The sequence below is a fragment of the Ailuropoda melanoleuca genome, chromosome 8 (assembly GCF_002007445.2).
Source record: "Ailuropoda melanoleuca isolate Jingjing chromosome 8, ASM200744v2, whole genome shotgun sequence".
Lineage (NCBI taxonomy): Eukaryota > Metazoa > Chordata > Mammalia > Carnivora > Ursidae > Ailuropoda > Ailuropoda melanoleuca.
This window is the reverse complement of record NC_048225.1, coordinates 53,979,727-53,998,275: the sequence shown is the minus strand read 5'-3', so window position 1 is coordinate 53,998,275 and position 18,549 is coordinate 53,979,727. Positions and strand designations below refer to the sequence as shown.

At 37.8% G+C, this 18,549-nt stretch overlaps 1 protein-coding gene and 1 long non-coding RNA gene across 2 annotated transcripts in view; both read left to right on the top strand.

Annotated features, from left to right (window-relative positions):
- Positions 1-18,549, top strand: part of RNF169 (ring finger protein 169) — an 80,191-nt gene that overhangs the window by 10,388 nt on the left and 51,254 nt on the right. The window lies entirely within an intron of this gene.
- Positions 15,266-17,714, top strand: LOC117803361. Its single transcript, XR_004627151.1, has 3 exons — positions 15,266-16,334; positions 17,139-17,236; positions 17,680-17,714. It is a non-coding gene; the product is annotated as an uncharacterized LOC117803361 (long non-coding RNA).

Here is an 18,549-nt window from a genome sequence, read left to right as displayed (position 1 = left end):
AGTTGTCCAGTCATGCCACCAGGGATAACCACCAAATCACTAAATTTTTTTTGCAAGCTTATTCTTTAATTGTCTATGTTTATACATAAGTAATGACAGTGGCATCATCATTGCTGCCTGGCTGACAGTGAGTTATAAGGCTTGAGTTGTAAGAAACATCCCAATTTCAGAGATGTTCATATGAAGAAATATATGTCCTAGAATCCCTAAGGTATTTGAATTGAAAGACTGAAAATTATTTTTTTTTTAAAGATTTACATCTTTATTAGAGAGAGAGAGAGAGAGCAGGGGGGAGAAGCAGAGGGAGAGAAAGTCTCAGGCCGACTCTGCACTGAGTGCAGAGTCCAGTGCGGGGCTCGATCTCATGATGCTGAGATCACCACCTGAGCCGAAACCAAGAGTCAGAAGCTCAGCTGACTGCACCACCCAGGCACCCCAAGACTGAAAATTATTGAGTTAAGTAGCCAACTGAAGAAGTTAGGAAAGTGACAGCAGATTAAACTCAAAGGAAGTAGAAGATAAGAAAGAATAAAGATAACGGAAATTAATGGAATAGCAAACAGTGAAGAGGATTAATAAAACCAAAACCTAATTCACCGAGGTACTAATATAAGATTTATATTATGGACAAATCTTGGGCAAGATTAGTCAAAGAAAAAGAAAAACAAGAAGGAATAAATAATGTTAGGAATGAAACAGGGAATATCCAACTATAGATATGATAAATATATAAAAATGCCATAAATATAGAATGTGGAATTTTATGCCATGAGTTTGAAAAGTATAGAATAGTCAACTTCCTGGAAAATGCAACCTGTCACAGCTTACTCAAGAATAAATAGAAAATATGAATAGAAATGTAACTAAAAAAAACTTGAACAAATAATAAAATCTACCCACTAAGTAATATGAGAATGTAATAAGCAAAATCCAGAATGTAGGAAACTGCAGGATACATGGCCCATTTTCTTCCACAAATAATGTGAAGAAGAAGGAGAAGAGGAGGGGTGGGGAGGAAGAGGAAGAAGAAGAAAAGGGAAACCTGAAGGTTAAAAGATACAACAAATTTAAGTATATGAACTTATTTGGATCCTGATTTGAAAAATTGTATAAAAACATTTGACAGGAAATTGAATACTGCTTGGATGTTTATTGGTATTACAGATTATGAGATTTTTAATGTGACAGTAGTTTTCTGGTTACATATTTTGAAAGAGTCCTTTAGGAGAGATACTAAAATGTTTACAGGTAAGATGATACCATGTCTGGGATTTGTTTCAAAATCATTCCTTCAAGGGGAGTGGAGGGAGGTAATAGGGGATTAGATGAAGTATAATTGGCAACGAATTGATTGTTAAAGCTAGGGGATGGATAGGTTGGGTTTCATTATACAGGTCTCTCTAAAAAATATTTGAGACTTTTCCATAATAAAAAGCAGAAGAAAAATTCTACCCATTAAAGAAGCACCAGGCACAGGGTTTTACAGGTTACCCAAATATTGCAGGATGGGTGATCTTATGCATACTATTCCAGGGAATAAAAGTGTTTCCAGATTCCTTTTGGACGGCTTTTACAACTTGACATCAAAATCATACTAGGACAGGATAAGAAAGGAAAAATACTGGCCAATCTCATGAATGTATATTTTAAAAATCCCAAATGAAATACACACTGATCTAGTAGTGCATTTAAGAAAAAAGTCACAACCAAGTAGCATTTATTCCAGGAATGGGAGTTCAGTTTAACATTAAGAATTTAATGTGGGGCGCCTGGGTGGCTCAGTTAAGCTTCTACCTTCAGCTCAGGTCATGATCCCTGGGTCCTGGAATCAAGCCCCCCATCAGGCTCCCTGCTCAGTGGGGAGTCTGCCTCTCCTCTCCCTCTGCCCCTCCCTGCTGCTCATGCTCTATCTCTCATATAAATAAATAAAATCTTAAAAAATAATGTAATTCACTATATTAATGAACTAAAGGAAAGTAAAATCATTTGATCATCTCAATAGATTTTTAAAAGAGCATTTGACAGAATTTGTCACTCATTATTTAAAAACCTAGAACACTTGGAATAGAAGGGAACTTCTTTTTTAAGTGGAACTTGTCAATAAGGATGTTTAGTGGCCAAAAACAGGCAAGACCATTTTGGAGCACATTGCTTTATCAAATATCAAGCTATTATAAAGCTGTATTAATTGAAACAGTGAGGTATTGGCGTCAGGATTGTTGGATACCCAGTGTTAAATAATTAAAAGATTAAAAAAAAAAAGAGCCCAGTAACATGCCCTCATAAATTTGAATTTGGTAGGTGACAGGTGGCATTACAAATCAGTGGGGCAAAGACACCATTTTCAGTTGTGGATAGTTAGCTAACCTTATAGAGAGCAAGAAAAAATCGATCTTTACCTCATACCATACACAAAAATTTAATTCCAGTTGGATTAAAGGCCAAACTGTAAAGCTTAGAAAATACTAGAAGTATTTCTATGAAAATGGGGTAGAGGAGTTTCTTCATACAAACAGCATAAAGGAAAGATTGATAATTTGGACACATTAAAGTAAAACACTTCTGTATGATTAAAAATATAAAGTAAGAAGATAAACCACAGGGTGGAAGAAAATATTTTCAATGAAATAACTGACAAAAGATTAATATGCAAAATATATGAGGAACTACAAATAACTATGATAGATGTCTCATTAGGAAAGTGGTGAGGGGATATAAACATTTCACAGAGGCAGAAAACTGAAAGACCAATAAACATCTGGAATGATGCTATTGTTGGTAATTAGGGAAATGCAAGTTAAACCGATGATGAGAGGCCATATCAGAGTGGCATAATTTATGATCAGTTATTAATAATTAAAAATGGAGAACTACGTGCTGCTGGAGGAGTATAAGCTGGTATAACCATTTTGCAGAGCAGTTTGGCTACACCTGGAAAGGTTGAAGAGATACATTTCTTACCATGTGGCTATTCCATCAATAGGTGTCTGCCCTGTATATGAATGTGTGACATTGATGATATATATTCATGTATAGCTACCTATACACATGACAACATTTTTTAAAAATGATGCTCACTATCGTACTATAGTACTGGAAAAAGTAATAACAGCTGTCCTTGATAGGGAAGGGATAAAGGAGTCAATTATGGTTGAGACAATTATTGTTTGTCTCTCCAGAGAAAACCATTGGGTTTTTTTTGTTTGTTTGGATCATAGATTTTATTTATTTATTTATTATTTTTTTTAATGATTTTTTATTATGTTAGTCACCATACAGTACATCCCTGGTTTCCGATGTAAAGTTCGATGATTCATTAGTTGCGTATAACACCCAGTGCACCATGCAATACGTGCCCTCCTTACTACCCATCACCAGTCTATCCCATTCCCTCTCCCCCCTCCCCTCTGAGGCCCTCAGTTTGCAGAGAAAACCATTGTTAATTATACATTCCTGCCAGACTTTACTAGCTTTTTTACAATGCGTAATTACTATAAATGGCTTTTTAATGATAAGAATTAGTAGAAGAAATGGTTTAACTTTCTTTTGATACATAGGGTCAGATTGATGATTAATCACTTTGGTGATTAGGGAAGGTTCTGTTGCCTCAGGATATCACTCTTATATCCTGTCGTATCCAAAATTCAATGCATATTCTCTTTAGGTCCCTTATTCATATTATGGTTCTTTAAAAATGCAGGTACTTCTGATAGAGAAATAGATAAACTTGTTCATGTAGGGTAGGGAAGTTTTTTTTTTTTTTTTTTTTTTAAGATTTTATTTATTTGACAGAGAGAGAGACAGCCAGCGAGAGAGGGAACACAAGCAGGGGGAGTGGGAGAGGAAGAAGCAGGCTCCCAGCGGAAGAGCCTGATGTGGGGCTCGATCCCACATTGCTGGGATCACGCCCTGAGCCGAAGGCAGACGCCCAACGACTGTGCTACCCAGGCGCCCCAGGGTAGGGAAGTTTTATCAGATTTCCGCATTCTTCAATTTGGGATAGTTTTGGAGAGAGAGTTAGCATTTATGGAATTTACTTGTACTAGGTCCCATATGTTAGGTTTTACAGTTTATTTACTGGACAGAGTACCTAGTCTGTGTAAGCCATTGAACTAGATACTTAAAAAGGATGGACTTGAAGAGAACAAGAATGTCTAGAGGAGGAACATTGAAGGAAGAAGAATTATCTTTCACACTTAATAACTGTGCCTCAGTCTAATTTAGAAAATTAGATTAAAATAAGTGTTAGTTGCAATGAAGCTATGTAAGGAAAGAAGAGTGTTTGCTGATTACTCATACTGATAAAGATGATGCAGGACTGTCCAATTTCAACATCTCACTATGCTTTCTGGTTTTCCAGAGGAAATGGATAGTATTACTGTGCAGATAGTTGGGTGCAAAAGCTGAGCTGGTTTATCCCGGATTGATACTCTCCATAAGGCTGGTATTAGGTGGTTTGATTGGAAAGATCCTTAGTTCTTAGGCCAACTAAGGATTCTGTTTATCAGCTTATACCCATTCATTGAACTCTTTTGTGCGTGTATTATAAACTGACCCTGGAGAACCTTGGCGGTCCTTCTTGGTGACTTTATTAAGAGCAGTTTTGAGGGAGTGGTTCAACAACAACAACAAAAAGGCCCTGATAACATGGGTTAAAGTGAGAAAGGAGAAACTGAATATATACTCTACTCTTTGGAGGGCTTTGCTGTAAAGGGGGACAGGGAAACAGGCCAATACCTGCTGGGGGACAAGAGCTCAGGAGTTGTTTTCTTCTTAAGATAGATTATTTTAAGTCATGTTTGTGTATTAGATTTGTGTCTTATCATATTAGAGAGGGAAAAACTGATGGTGCTGGAGAGAGTAGAGAAAACAGATGAGCTAAGGTCGTGAAGAGGTGAGGGAAGATGCAGTCTGGAACACCAGGGGGAAATTGATCTTACACGTGCGTAGGGATACTTCTCCCATTCCGGTCACTCTACTCATTGCTGTCTATATTTGGACAGTTCTAATGGTTTGAAAGTTAAGTTTTCCAGTGAGTCAAAATCTTCTTGCCTAGTTTTAATATTCAAGTATTTAAAGACCATGATTATTTCTCTCTGAATTTTTAGGTTAAACTTCTTAAATTAATCTCTTTTGTCCTCTTCCTCCCTTTCCAAAGGTTCTGGTCAAACGAGATGACTTGTGATCTTGTAATATAGTATGCTTTTTTAATCCCTGACCTTTTGTCACCTGTGATCATTCCGCTTGGAAGACTCTGTCTTCCTGTCAAGTTACACTCATCTTTTAAGGCCCAGGTGAAACATAAGTGCTTTGTGAAGTTTTTTTCCCTACCCACATAGGAGTCAGCTGCCTTCTTAGTGCCACCACATAGTACGTGTATCACTCACGTCACTGGATTTCAGTTCCTCATTTATGTATCTGGCACTGCAGTGAACTCTCTGGGGTCAGAGATTATGTTTCTATGTGTTCCGCACTTGATATGGTACTTAGAATGTATTAGATACACAAGCTATGCTTAATGAAGGAAAAAGATTCCTTAAAAAAAAATCCATAAAAGTTTTTGATTATATGTGATGATTCCTTTACCCTTCTGGTCATCTTTAAACGTGCCACTCGGAGCTGACCCTTATACTTTAAATAATGCCTGACTAGCACAGAATGTAATGGAGTGTACTGTCTCTCCATCTGGATGCTAAATTCCTAATACTGCTAAAGATTGCATTAGCCTTGCTCATACTGAATTTATCAGCAACAAAACTGGTTTGTTTGTTTTTGGCATGAACTGCCGTCAAACCGTGTTCCTTGTCACATGTATTTACCACAAGATTTTTAATTTTGAAGATAAGTTATTTCCAGTTTTGGTTTGGTTTTTATTTTTCTGAATAGCAGTGGACTTCTTTTCCCTTTACTTCTGTTTTGCCACTTCCCTTGTGTTTTGTGCGGTGTTTGGTACTATAAAACTATTATAATAAAAACCTCTAAAGATTGGACTCTACTAAAGTTTACCTTTGCCTTAAATATAAAGAAAAGCTTTACTACAACTCCCTTCAGACAAATTCTTTGAAAGACTTTAGCGTGAAATGGTGCTAATCGTATTAAAGATCTTTCTCATTGGTTCATTCAACAAAAAAATTTTAAGCCATTGTCTTACACTGAGACACATACCTAGAGATCATCCCTATCTTCAAGGAAATTCCTAGTTTGGGGGAGGTAGAGGCAGAGACAAGTAATTATAACACAGGTAATAAATGCTACTACCATTGAGATAAGTGCAGAATGTTTCGAGGACCTACAGGAAGCTAATGTCATTCTCTCTGGGTTAGTGGGAAAAGCTTCACAAAGGAGAGGGCAGTAGGCAGGGGTTTGAAGTAATCATATAGTGAGAAGGAGAAAAATCATTTGGGGAAGAAGAAGTGGCATAAAGTCATAGAGGAGACAAGATATGGCATATCTGGGTATAGTGAGATATGTTAAGCCTGGGAATGGGAGAAGTTATGCAGGAATGGAAAAATGTGGCTGGAATGGTAGATTGGGTCCTGTTTATAAATCTTGGAGGCAGAGAGAAGCCAATGAAAATAAGCAGGAGGATGACAGGGTCAGGGCTCTGTTTTATAAAGTACCAAGGAAGCAGTGTTGATGATAGATGGAAAGACAAAAAGAGTCCAACAGGCCAGTTAGGTTACCATTTTATACACACAGAATCTGTACCAAATAGGTAGTGGAGGATTAGATGAGAAAAACAACCCTGTTAAGGTAGGTATTACTCCCATTTTACGGATGAAGAAACACAGACTTCACAAGGGTAGAGACCGTTAGTATTTATCCAGTGGGTGGTAGATTTGAATGCATGTGGTATGGTTCCAAATCCTGCACTTTTTTCTAATTTTGGTATCATTTCACCTTGTGGACTCGTGTGAATGATTCTTTGCCTCAAACAGCAGAAATTAAGTCCAAAGGATATGGTGGGGGCAGCCATACGGTGGTCTTGTTCTGCCTAGATCTACAGGGCCTGCATCTCTGCCACGTTCCTGTACCCGTGTTTGCTTCTGTGACCTCTCTTATTGTGTGTCTCCTGTTGCTTTGACTGTGCTGATCCAATGCAGGCTGCCTACTGTGTCTTATTCTTTGGGCCATTTCTGGATTCAACAAGGAAACTTACTGCTTTTACTCTACTCTTACTTAATACCAGCTTTTGCGAATCCTGTTGATCTCTACTCTCTTACTTTGTCTTTCTCCAATCCATGCATCTTAGTCCGTTTGGGCTACTGTAACAGAATACCATGAACTGGGGGGCTTACGAACAAAAGAAATTTGTTTCTCACGTACCTGGTGGCTGGAAAGTCAAAGATCAAGATGCTTACAAATTTGGTGTCTTGCGAGGGCCCACCTCCTAGTTCATAGATTGTCATCTTGCTGCGTTCTCACTTGGTAGAAGGGGCAAGGGAGCTCTCTAGGGTCTGTTTCGTAAGGGCACTAATCCCATTCATGAGGGTTTTGCTCTCATTACCAATCACGTTTCCAAGGCGCCCCCTCTAAATACCATCACATTGGGGATTAAGTTTCAACAGACGAATCTGGGGGCGATGCAAACATTTAGCACCAGGGGTTGATAACTAGAGTCAGCAGGCCAGATGCAGCCTGCTGCTAATTTTTGTAAATAAAGTTTTTTTGGAACATAACCATACTCATTCATATTGTCTATAACTGCTTTCATGCTGCAACAGCAGAGCAGACTGTTGTGACAGAGACCTTATGGTCTGCAAAGCCTAAAATACTTAGTATCTGGCCCTAGTCTCCTACCTCAGGCTCCTCATTATTCTTTTCAGATCAAGGTACAAATCGGGTTAATTCTTTTAAGGGAATTAGGGAGCAAGGGAGCAAGATGCAACTTGAAATTTGAGTATTATTAATTTTTTTTAGCAGTTAATTTAGTTAGTACTTTCTAGTTGCCCCACTAATATATAGAAAAAAAAATCTTTGGTGCCGTTTTCTTTTTATTGAATTCCTTATACTTTCCTACAATTCTAAGAAATTTCTACCACTGAAAAATGTTAAGTAGAATTTTTCTTTCTCCTTATGGAGAGGTTTCTAACATTTAATGAATGTTAGTTATATAACCAACACTTTACCAGACACATTACATTAAATCATGTTTAATCATTCATAATGGTTCATTTGAGGGAGGTATTATTATCCTTTTGGGAATGGGGAAACTGAGGGCTAGAGAAGCTGAAGTGTGCCCAGTGTCACCCTGGTAAGTGCTAGTGTCTAAGTTGTCTCCTCCGCCCAGGATCTTTGTACTTGTAGAAGTTATCAGGCATACTCATGTGGCTGGTAGGTAAAGTGCTATATTAAAAAACAGCAAGCATTTAGCTGAGTGACCGACACAGGTAGGTGTTCCTGATAGAGTCCCCAAAGTAGCTCCTTCATACTGTATGCGGGGGCGATTCTGCCCAGATTGGGCATTGTTTTCACATAAAAGTGAAGAGCATCCTATCCCCTAGCCTGCCTTTCTGACCTGTGCAGCTCTTCCAAACAACCATTCTGCTCCAGCAAAACATATTTATTCACGGTCCAGCCTTCTTACTTCATGCTTTGTTGTTCACATGCATCGCTCTTTCTCCATCTCTTGACCTACCTAGGTTTAACAGTTAGTCTCTGCTTCGTCCCACCTTCTCCTTCCCAGCCCTGGTTCTCTTCCTCCTGTGGATGGACGGACACCCAGTGATTGCAGTGTTGGCTTCATTTAGCAATTGTTTACTTTGTAATATTGCATCTGTCATCGTCTCTGTTGTTATTTAAGTCTATTAAAAAACTTTTTACAAATTTGTCTTCACTAATAAGCTTGGGGAAAAGGTCTTGTGCCTTATTTTATGTGTATTTTCTCTTCCTACAGCAACTCCCTTTTTCTTCATTGATCATTCCTGCTTTAATTTCTTAATCTCTGGAAACTTTGTTCCTTATTCTCACATACTTTTATATGATAACTTGATATCTAATCATTAATATTTTTTTCCTTTTGTGACTTCTACAATTATATTACTGTTCTTTTGCCATTTGTCAATTTTATGTTTAATTTTTTTTTTTTTAATGCAGGCTCTATGCCCAGTGTGGGGCTCGAACTTACCACCCCAGGATCAAAAGTTGCATACTCTACTGACTGAGCCAGCTAGGCACCCCTGTTTCATGGTTTTTGTTTTTTTTTTTTTAATGTTTGAAATGATAAGGCATTCAGTCTGGCAACTTGGATTTCTCATTTAACCTGAATGGTTTCCTATCTTATTAAAGCAATGGCTTGCATTATTAAAAAGTCTTTCTATATAATTTTAATGGCAGATCATACATTGTATAAACTTTCCATAATTAGCCTAACCATTCCCTCAAAATTGGACTTTTAGGTTATTCTCAGTTTTTGATTTATAATTATGAACAAGGTTGCAATGAAAATCTTTTTTTTTAAAGATTATTTATTTATTTATTTGAAAAAAAGAGACAGAGGAAGTGCATGCATGGGGGGGGTTGGGCAGAGAGAGGGGGAGAAACAGACTCCCCACTGAATATGGAGCCCGATGCAGAGCCCAATCCCAGGACCCTGAGATCATGACCTGAGCCGAAGTCAGACACTTAGTGGACTGAGCCACCTATGTGCCCTACAATGAAAATCTTTTTATGTAAAAGTTTTTCTATATTTTAGAGTATTTTCTTAGACGGATTCCTGGAAATTAATTATTAGGTCAAAAGTTATAGGCATTTTATATGTTCTTGGTATGTCGGCTATGACATTTTGATTTGGTAAGCTCTTTGCTGAAGGATAGTTTTAAAATACAAGTAGGGTAATAATATGTGGTAGTAATATGTGGTGTTAATTATGGTACTTAAGTAAGCAGCCTTAAAGCTTGGTGTTAACATTTCATTAGCTTTTTAACTTTTTCTCTGTGCCCTTCTTCCCCCCAGGTAACCACTCTTTATATTGCCTGTTGTGAATTGTTATTTGTCTTGGGCAAGTGTAAAGGAGCAGTTGCATTAGTTTAAGACAGTTAGTACTTGGCTGTCATCTGCACTCTTAGAAGGAGTAAACCAAAAAATAGATAAAATAGAAACCACTTTAGTTTGGTTTTAGAACACATTTGTGGTTCATTTCCCATGTCTTCACCTTCCTAATTCTAAATGGTATGCTTAATTTAACATTAAGATTTCTCCTTTCACATATTCCATTTGATAGTGGTTGTTTGGTGGGTAGTATAAGCAGGTAACTTTGAGATTAGTATGGATAATGGCTTCTTGTTTCCTCTGTATCTCTGCGCTTACATGTTTTGTTGTAGAAGATGGACTTGGATTCACTGTCTTCCTTTTGCTGTTGTGCATGTCTACCTCTTGCTGTTCTATGCAGTTCTTTTTTTTTTTTTTAAGATTTTATTTTTAAGTACTGTCTACACCCAACATGGGGCTTGAACTTAAAACCCCAAGATCAAGAGTCACTGTGCTCTACTGGCTGAGCCAGCTAGGCGCCCCTGTTTTATGCAGCTCTTAAATGTTTGGTTTTATAACTCTTTGACATTCTATAATTGTCTCACTGAAGTATATTTTTCCTTCCCTAGTAAGATTTTAAGTTTCTTTAGGACTTGGACCGCACATGTTCTACCTTTATTAATAACCCTTTCTTGATTTTCTCAAAGGAATAGTCTCCATTTTTGTCTTCTTCTTCACTGTTTATTCCCTTTTTACTAATGGTCTGTGGTTTCATGATGAAAAAATGTTCTTTTCCAGTCGCTTATGAAAAATGTAGATCTTGCTTCTGGCTATGGCGTAGCAGATTGTAGCAGACCGAAACTCCTGCCGAGAATAACTAGAAAAGCCTGATTTACAAACAATATTATATGAAGGCATTGATAAGTTGCCAGGGGAGCCAGGACTTCAGACATTTATTTGTGGCTTCTTGGTTAATGGAGAGTGCAACTTTAAGAGGTGGAAAAGCCAGCAACACTTTCTTCATGGGGCTGGGGATACAAAAATTGTAATTCAGGGCTTTCAGAGCAACAAGTACTTGAGAGGCCAAGATCCCAGAGAGAAGGGAGGTGCATCCCCACCCCCTTCTCCCTCTCTACCTGCTTTTTTTCTCTTTACGATTTGTTGATTCTTAAATGTGCAGGGTAAAAAAAAAAAAAAAAGGCTAAGAACCTTCTCAGAAAGCTGTTGAAAAGCCACGCACTCTTGTAACAGTTCTTTAGTGGAGAGAAAAGTTCAGGACTTCCTCCAAGAAAGGTAGTCTTGGTAAACACTCAGACTCTCACTTGGACCCTTGGAGGGCTGCAAACCAGGCTAGGCTTTACAGGCATTACAAAGATTACAGCCAGCCTTGAATCAGCTCATGTCCTGATTGGATTGTGAGGTGATCTGCCCTCATTCTATCTGCTTGTGGAGAATATGATGAATCCTCTGTAGGAATATAATATCATCCAGATACAAGCTCTACAGCTTTTCATACACAATGAGTGACATTCTAACAAAAATTACCAGGTAAACCAAGAAACCAGACCAGGAATAAAAACAGACAGTATGGAAAAAGATTCGTGGTATCCCAGTCATCTAATAATTTATTCAGTCAGTCTCTAATTGAAGGATATTTAGGTGGTTTCCAGTCTTTAGTATTGTGATGATCCACAGTGCACGTTCTTGTACATACATCTTTGTACATGTGTATGATTTATCTTTAAGGTAAAGGATACCCTTGTTAACCCTTGTTTTTATCAAACTCTTTGATCTTTGCTAATCTTTGCTGATCTGGTACAAAGAAGTATTTTGTTTTAAGTTTTTAATATCTTAAAATATGAGTGAAATTGAACACATTTGAATAGGTTTGGAAGTCATCTGAATTTATTTTTTCCAAAAGCTGCCTGTTCATGTCATTTGCCTATTGTTTTATAGGGTTCTTAGGCTTTTTTTTTTTTTTTTTCGTTTGAAAAAATAATTCTTAAAGAAGTAATAAGACATAGTAGGTAAGAGCACAGATTCTGGAGCCAGATTGCTTGGGTTCAAGTCATAGCTCTTTCACTGATAACAGTATAGCCTTGGGCAAAGTAAATGCTCCGTGTCTCAGTTTTCTCATCTGTAAAATGGAGATAATTGTACCTTCCCTTTGAGTCATTATGCAGATTAGATAAGTTAATAAATACAAAGTGCTTAGAAATGAGCCTGGCATAATTTAAGTGCTACATAACTGCCAGCCATCATAATGGTGCTGCTCGTGGTGATAGAGATGGAAATTACCCAAAGAGATTTTTTCTTTTCTCTTTCCTTTTTTTTCTTTCATTTCTTTTCTTAAAGTAGGCTCCACGCCCAATGTGGGGCTTGAACTCAGGACGCTGAGATCAAGAGTTGCATGCTTTACCAACTGAGCCAGCCAGTCACCCCACCCAAAGAATTTTTTTAATTTGCCCAAGGACAAGTAGCTAGTAAGTAGGAGTATTCAGATTAAGATCTAGGTCTTGGGACCTGAGTCCAAAATTCTTATTCACCCTGATGTCCTGATAAGATATGGAACCTACGGGGGTGAAAACTCAAGCACAGTCAGGTACCAAGGGATGATTAATTTTGGCTTTGGGAGTTGTTAGGGTTAACATCTTCTCAGTACAGTTGAGTGAGGTTCTCTTTCTAATTTTGTATTGAGTACGCTTTGACAATGATGCTTCATTCCTGAGGTTTGGTGCAATTAGAAAAATGCCTGTCTTATATTTTGTTTTGTCTGTTTGCCTTTATTAATAACCAGTCACCCTACCCCAGAGAAAATCCTTTTCAGGAAGGAGCTTCAAGGAAGTACAGCTGCTCCTACAGTTCACATTAGACTGAATGCGACGCTCAGCTTAGGTCACCAGCCACAGGTGGTATCATTCTTAAGACATCATATCCTTAGAGAGTTTCTCTTCCTGCTAAACATAGTAGTAGTTGGAGGACACGCATTAAGAAAGTATTGGATTCATTTACAAATACCAAGATATTCAGCATCGCAGTGACACCTGAAGTAGTTTCTAGCATGTCTTTTCTGTGCAGTGAAGGAAGAGTGAGTAGTTGTTTCTGTGCTACCGAAACACTTGAAAATCCTTATAGAAAGTGGTGGAGGAATTGGGTTTGGGACTAACTCCTCTGGACTAAGGAGGGTGATGGTGTTTTTAGCGATATCATTTACCAAATGGATTTGTTACCAAGGATGGAACTACCATGACACATTGTAATCACCCAAAGTCTATAGTTTACCCTGCGGTTCACTCTTGCTGTACGTGCTATGGGTTTGGACAAATACATAATGACATATATCCATCATTGTAATATCATACAGAGTATTTTTTGCTCTAAGAATCCTCTGAACTCTGCTGCCTCATCCCCAACGCCCCCCCCCAACAATCCTGGGAAGCACCAATCTTCTTATTGTTTCCATAATTTTGTCTTTTCTAGAATGTCATGTGGTTGGAATCATTCAGTATGTAGCTTTTTCAGAGTGACTTCTTTGACTAAGTAATATGCATTTAAATTTCCTCCATGTCATTTCATGTCTTTAATAGCTCATTTCTTTTTAGCGCTAAATAATATTCCATTTTCTGAATGTACCACAATTTATCCATTTAGCTACTGGAGGATATCTTGGTTGCTTCCAAGTTTTGGCAATTATGAATAAAGAAGATAAAAATATCTTGGTGCAGGGTTTTGAATGGACATAAATTTTCATTTCATTTGGGTAAATATCAAGGAGTGCAGTTGCTGGATCATATGGTAAGACTATGGTTAGTTTTCTAAGAAACTGACAGATACGTCTTTCAAAATGGCTGTACCATTTTGCATTCCCACCGGCAGTGAATGAGTTCCTCTTGCTCCACATCCTCCCCAGCATTTGGTGTTGTCAGTGTTTTGGATTTTGGCAAATCTAATAGGTGCAGAGTGGTGTCTTGTTTTAATCTGTAACTCTTTAATGACATATGATATGGAGTATCTTTTTATATGCTTATATGCCATGTGTGTATCTTTGGTAAGGTGTCTGTTAAGGTCTTTTGCCCATTTTTAAAAACTAGGTTTTTTTCTTTTGAGTTTTAATAGTTCTTCGTATATTTTATTTTATTTTTTTTACCTTTCCATTTTTTTTAAAGTAATCTCTACACCCAACGTGGGGCTTGAACTCACCACCCTGAGATCAAGAGTTGCATGCTCTACCAACTGAGCCAGCCAAGCACCCCTAGTTCTTGGTATATTTTAGATAACAGCCTTAAATCAGCTATATCTATTGCAAATATTTTCTCTAGTCTGTGGTTTGCCTTCTCATTCTCTTGACATTGTCTTTTGCTGAGCAGAATTTTTTAATTTTAATGATGTACACAGATTTTTTTTTTTTAAGATTTTATTTATTTATTTGACAGAGAGACAGCCAGCGAGAGAGGGAAAACAAGCAGGGGGAGAGAGGAAGAAGCAGGCTCCCAGGAGAGGAGCCTGATGTGGGGCTCGATCCCAGAACGCCGGGATCACGCCCTGAGCCAGAGGCAGACGCTTAACGACTGCGCTACCCAGGCGCCCCACGGATCATGTTTTTGATAGTGTGTCTAAAAACGCATCTCCATACCAAGGTCATCTGGGTTTTTTCCTGTTTCTTTGCACAGTAGTATTGCTTGTGTTTCAACCACAATTTCATCTTTTGGAGAGGAGGAATCTGACATATGACCCTAGAAAGGCAGAAGGAAATAAAGAGAAAAGTCCCACATCAGCAGACAGCAACTATTTTATTACAAATGATTGCTTTTTCTTTATTAAAAAGCAGGGAACCTGAAAGGCTAATAATGTTTGATAAATACCTTGTACAATTAATAATGTTGATTGTATACGTGTTCTCCAGTTAGTTTTAAGAGACATAGTAGAAGACTGTGATTTAGAAGGGGAGATTTTGGGGCACCTGTGTGCTTTAGTCGGTTAAGCCTCTGCCTCTTGATTTCAGCTCAGGTCTTGATCTCAGGGTTGTGAGATTGAGCCCTGCATCAGCCTCTGTGCTGGGCGTGGATCCTGCTTAAGATTTTCTCTCTCCCGGGGCACCTGGGTGGCTCAGCCATTAAGCATCTGCCTTTGGCTCAGGTAATGGTCCCAGGGTCCTGGGATCGAGCGCATTGGGCTCCCTGCTCGGTGGGAAGCCTGCTTCTCCCTCTCACACTCCCCCTGCTTGTGTTCACTCTCACTGTCTCTCTTTGTCAAATAAATAAATAAAATCTTTAAAAAAAAAAAGAAAGAAAAAAGATTTTCTCTCTCTCGCTCTCTCTGTACCCCCCACCCCAGCTCATGCTCTCTCTCTCTCTAAGAAATAAATAAATGGGGAGATTTTCATTTTTCTAGCCTTTTTCTCTTCCATTTATCAATAGTCCAAGTGGATTGAAACACCATGTTTTATAAAGCTTCAAGAAATTATTTTGATATTATGGCTACCCTATGTAAGTTTAAATTCCTAATAGCATTTTTACCCATCATGTTAAACTTTATATAGAGTATTTCTGAATTTAGAGAAACCTATTGAGTGGTAAATTAAAATGAAATAAAAATATTGTTACTGAATTATTAAGTTTAGAAGTTATCTAGCGTGTTGCCTTCTTGTCTCAGGTAGAAACTGAGATCTGAAGATATTTTAATATTAGTGCATGGGTGCGTGTGTTAGGAAAGCTTCAAGACCACCCAGTTATGCTGATTTACTAGGATTACTAATAGGACACAGCATATAGTTGTACTCATGGCCATGATTTATTATAGTTAAAGGATACAAATCAAAATTAGCAAAGGGAAAAGGCACATAAGACAAAGTTCAGGGGGAAACCAGGGGCAAGCTTTCAGAGTCCTCTTTCAGTTGAGTCACACGGAAAGTGCTTAATTCCCCTAGCAATAAGTTGTGACACCACATGTGAAATGTTGCCAGCTAGGGAAGCTCATTAGAAGGGGTTTTTATTAGGGGTCGATGACCCCTTTGCCTAGCATGTGCCAAAGTTCCAGACTCCCAGCAGGAAAGAAGTAGTCAGCATAACTGGATTGTTTCTACGAACAGTTTAGGTGCATTAATCTGTACCTAATCAGGGAGGGTGGGAGCTCTGCTGAAATCCAAGTTCCTAGGCACCAGCCGGCGAAGGGCCAACCTTGCAAGTGGGCCTTTTAAGATAGTCAGGCCTGCTATGTTAACTCTTTTCTGCATTCTGCATGTGTGTGTATGTAACACTTGGCATATAATGTGCTTTTATTAAATGTTAGCTGTTTTTATCTATTATAGGGATTCTTCATTGATTACTACTACTTCTATTAATTGTGATCTTCTGCATTCCTAGGAGGTAGGTTGGCCAGTGTTTTGATCTTCATTTGATCAGTGAGACCAAGGCAAAGAGAAGCCTTGGCACTTATTTGACAGAGCAGGTGTCAGAATCTAATATGTTCTTTTTGCAAGTCCATAGGGAAAAAAATGGGATTTTTTTTCCTTGTTGACATTTCTAGAGGGCATTAGTAAAATAAGAAATAGGATTAAATATTTAAGTTAATGTCATGTTGGACCGATTTATGTTTTATATTTAGCTATGTAATTTTTGAACTTTTGGGCACAATGTCATTTAGTGTAGCACAGTTCTGTCGGGGCAAAAAGTGATCTTGACTGTTTAGCATTTTGTATTCTTAATGAATTAAACATCATTAATCTTAATCCAAGATTAAACTAATCCATATCAGTACTGATTTCAGTGAATGTAAATTGGTACTTTACCTCTACCCTACCCGTTACCTTTTACTCTCAAATAAGTCAAGGCATAGTAAGATTTCAGTCACTATGCTGAGTTCCACTTGGCCTTATATATGAACTTTGAGATTTCTTAATAGGTATCCCAAAGTGAATTTAACTTTTCATGTAATATACCTATCAAAGCAATTGGATCATTATCTTTATTTCTTGTAAGTTGTACTTGCAAGTAAATCAGACCAAGCCACAATTTCTTTATCTCTCCAACGCCAGAGATAATTTTATAGTTATTAGATTCTATTGTATGCCACTCTACTGGCTGAAATAGTTTATACTATATTCACTCTCAGTAAACTCATTTGATGCTCATAATGGCCTATCATGATAGGTATTCTTTCTGATTTTACAGAAGAGAAAGTTAAGACTGACTTATCCAAGGCTCTGGAAGCTTCTACGTTGGGGATCAGGCTTTTAACTTTGCATTATTTACGTGATATAATGAAGATGGTAAGCTCTTTGGACATTTTTGTTCCAAGTGTCAGCAAGAACCATTTTAGAGAAAGCAAATTATCCAACAGTAAGTAAAAATTTTCATAGGGACACATGGGTGGCTCAGTTGGTTAAGCATCTGCTTCTTGGTTTTAGCTCAGGTCATGCTTTGTGAGATAGAACCCTGCATTGGGCTCCACCCTCAATGGGGAGTCTGCTTGAAGATTCTCTCCCTCTGCCCTGACCTCCTCCCTCTCTCTCTCTCTCTCTCTCTCAAATAAATATATAAATCTTAAAAAAAATTTTTTTTTCAGAATTTCCACCAGGCCATCGCTAAAATATTTTTGGTCCTTGTGTTGGATAGTAAATTTATAAGCCTGAATAAAATTATGCTCCTTATGTTGCTCCCCAAATAAAAATAAAGATTTAGATTTTTTTTAAAGATTTTATTTATTTGACAGAGAGACAACCAGAGAGAGAGGGAACACAAGCAGGGGGAGTGGGAGAGGAAGAAGCAGTCTCCCAGCGGAGGAGCCTGATGTGGGGCTCAATCCCAGGACTCCGGGATCACGCCCTGAGCTGAAGGCAGACGCTTAACGGCTGAGCCACCCAGGCGCCCCAAGATTTAGAATTTTTTAAGTTGGTAAGAGAAGAATCTTATACTTTGTACCAGAAGAAACTATGATATTTGCTGTTATGTCTTGGCCTGAGGAAGGTCTTTCCAAGTATACAAAATACTGAAAGCCATGAAAAAGAAGTTTGATTAATATAACTACATAAAAATGACCACTATGAGCAAAGTCAAGATAAATGATAAACTAGGAAAAGTATTGCTAGTCATGTGACATAAGGCTAATTTTCCTTATAGAGAGCTTTAACAAATCAAGAAGAAAAAGTTAATATAAGGAGTAACGGAAATGCATAGATGTTTCATATGAAAGCAAACACAAATTACTCAATTTCACTCAAAATATGTATATTAGATACAGAATTTCACCTTAGATTGGCGAAACCAAAAAGTTTCAACACTCACTTTGTTGAAAAGATAGAAGGAGATAACACTCTCTTGCATTGCTGGTGGGACCTAAGTCAGTATAGGCTACAGGGAGGAAGGGCGACTTGGTATTGTCTATCAGAATTACAAAAGCTACATATGCATATATTCTTTGACACAGTAATTCTGATTCCAGCAATTTAATCTGTGAATATACTTGCAAAATGATACATATGCAAGATCATTCATGAGAGCATTGTTTGAGTGGTCTTTGGAGATTTAAACTCCCTTTGATATCTGTATTTTGGTTCTCTTTTATTTTTAGTATTACTTTGTC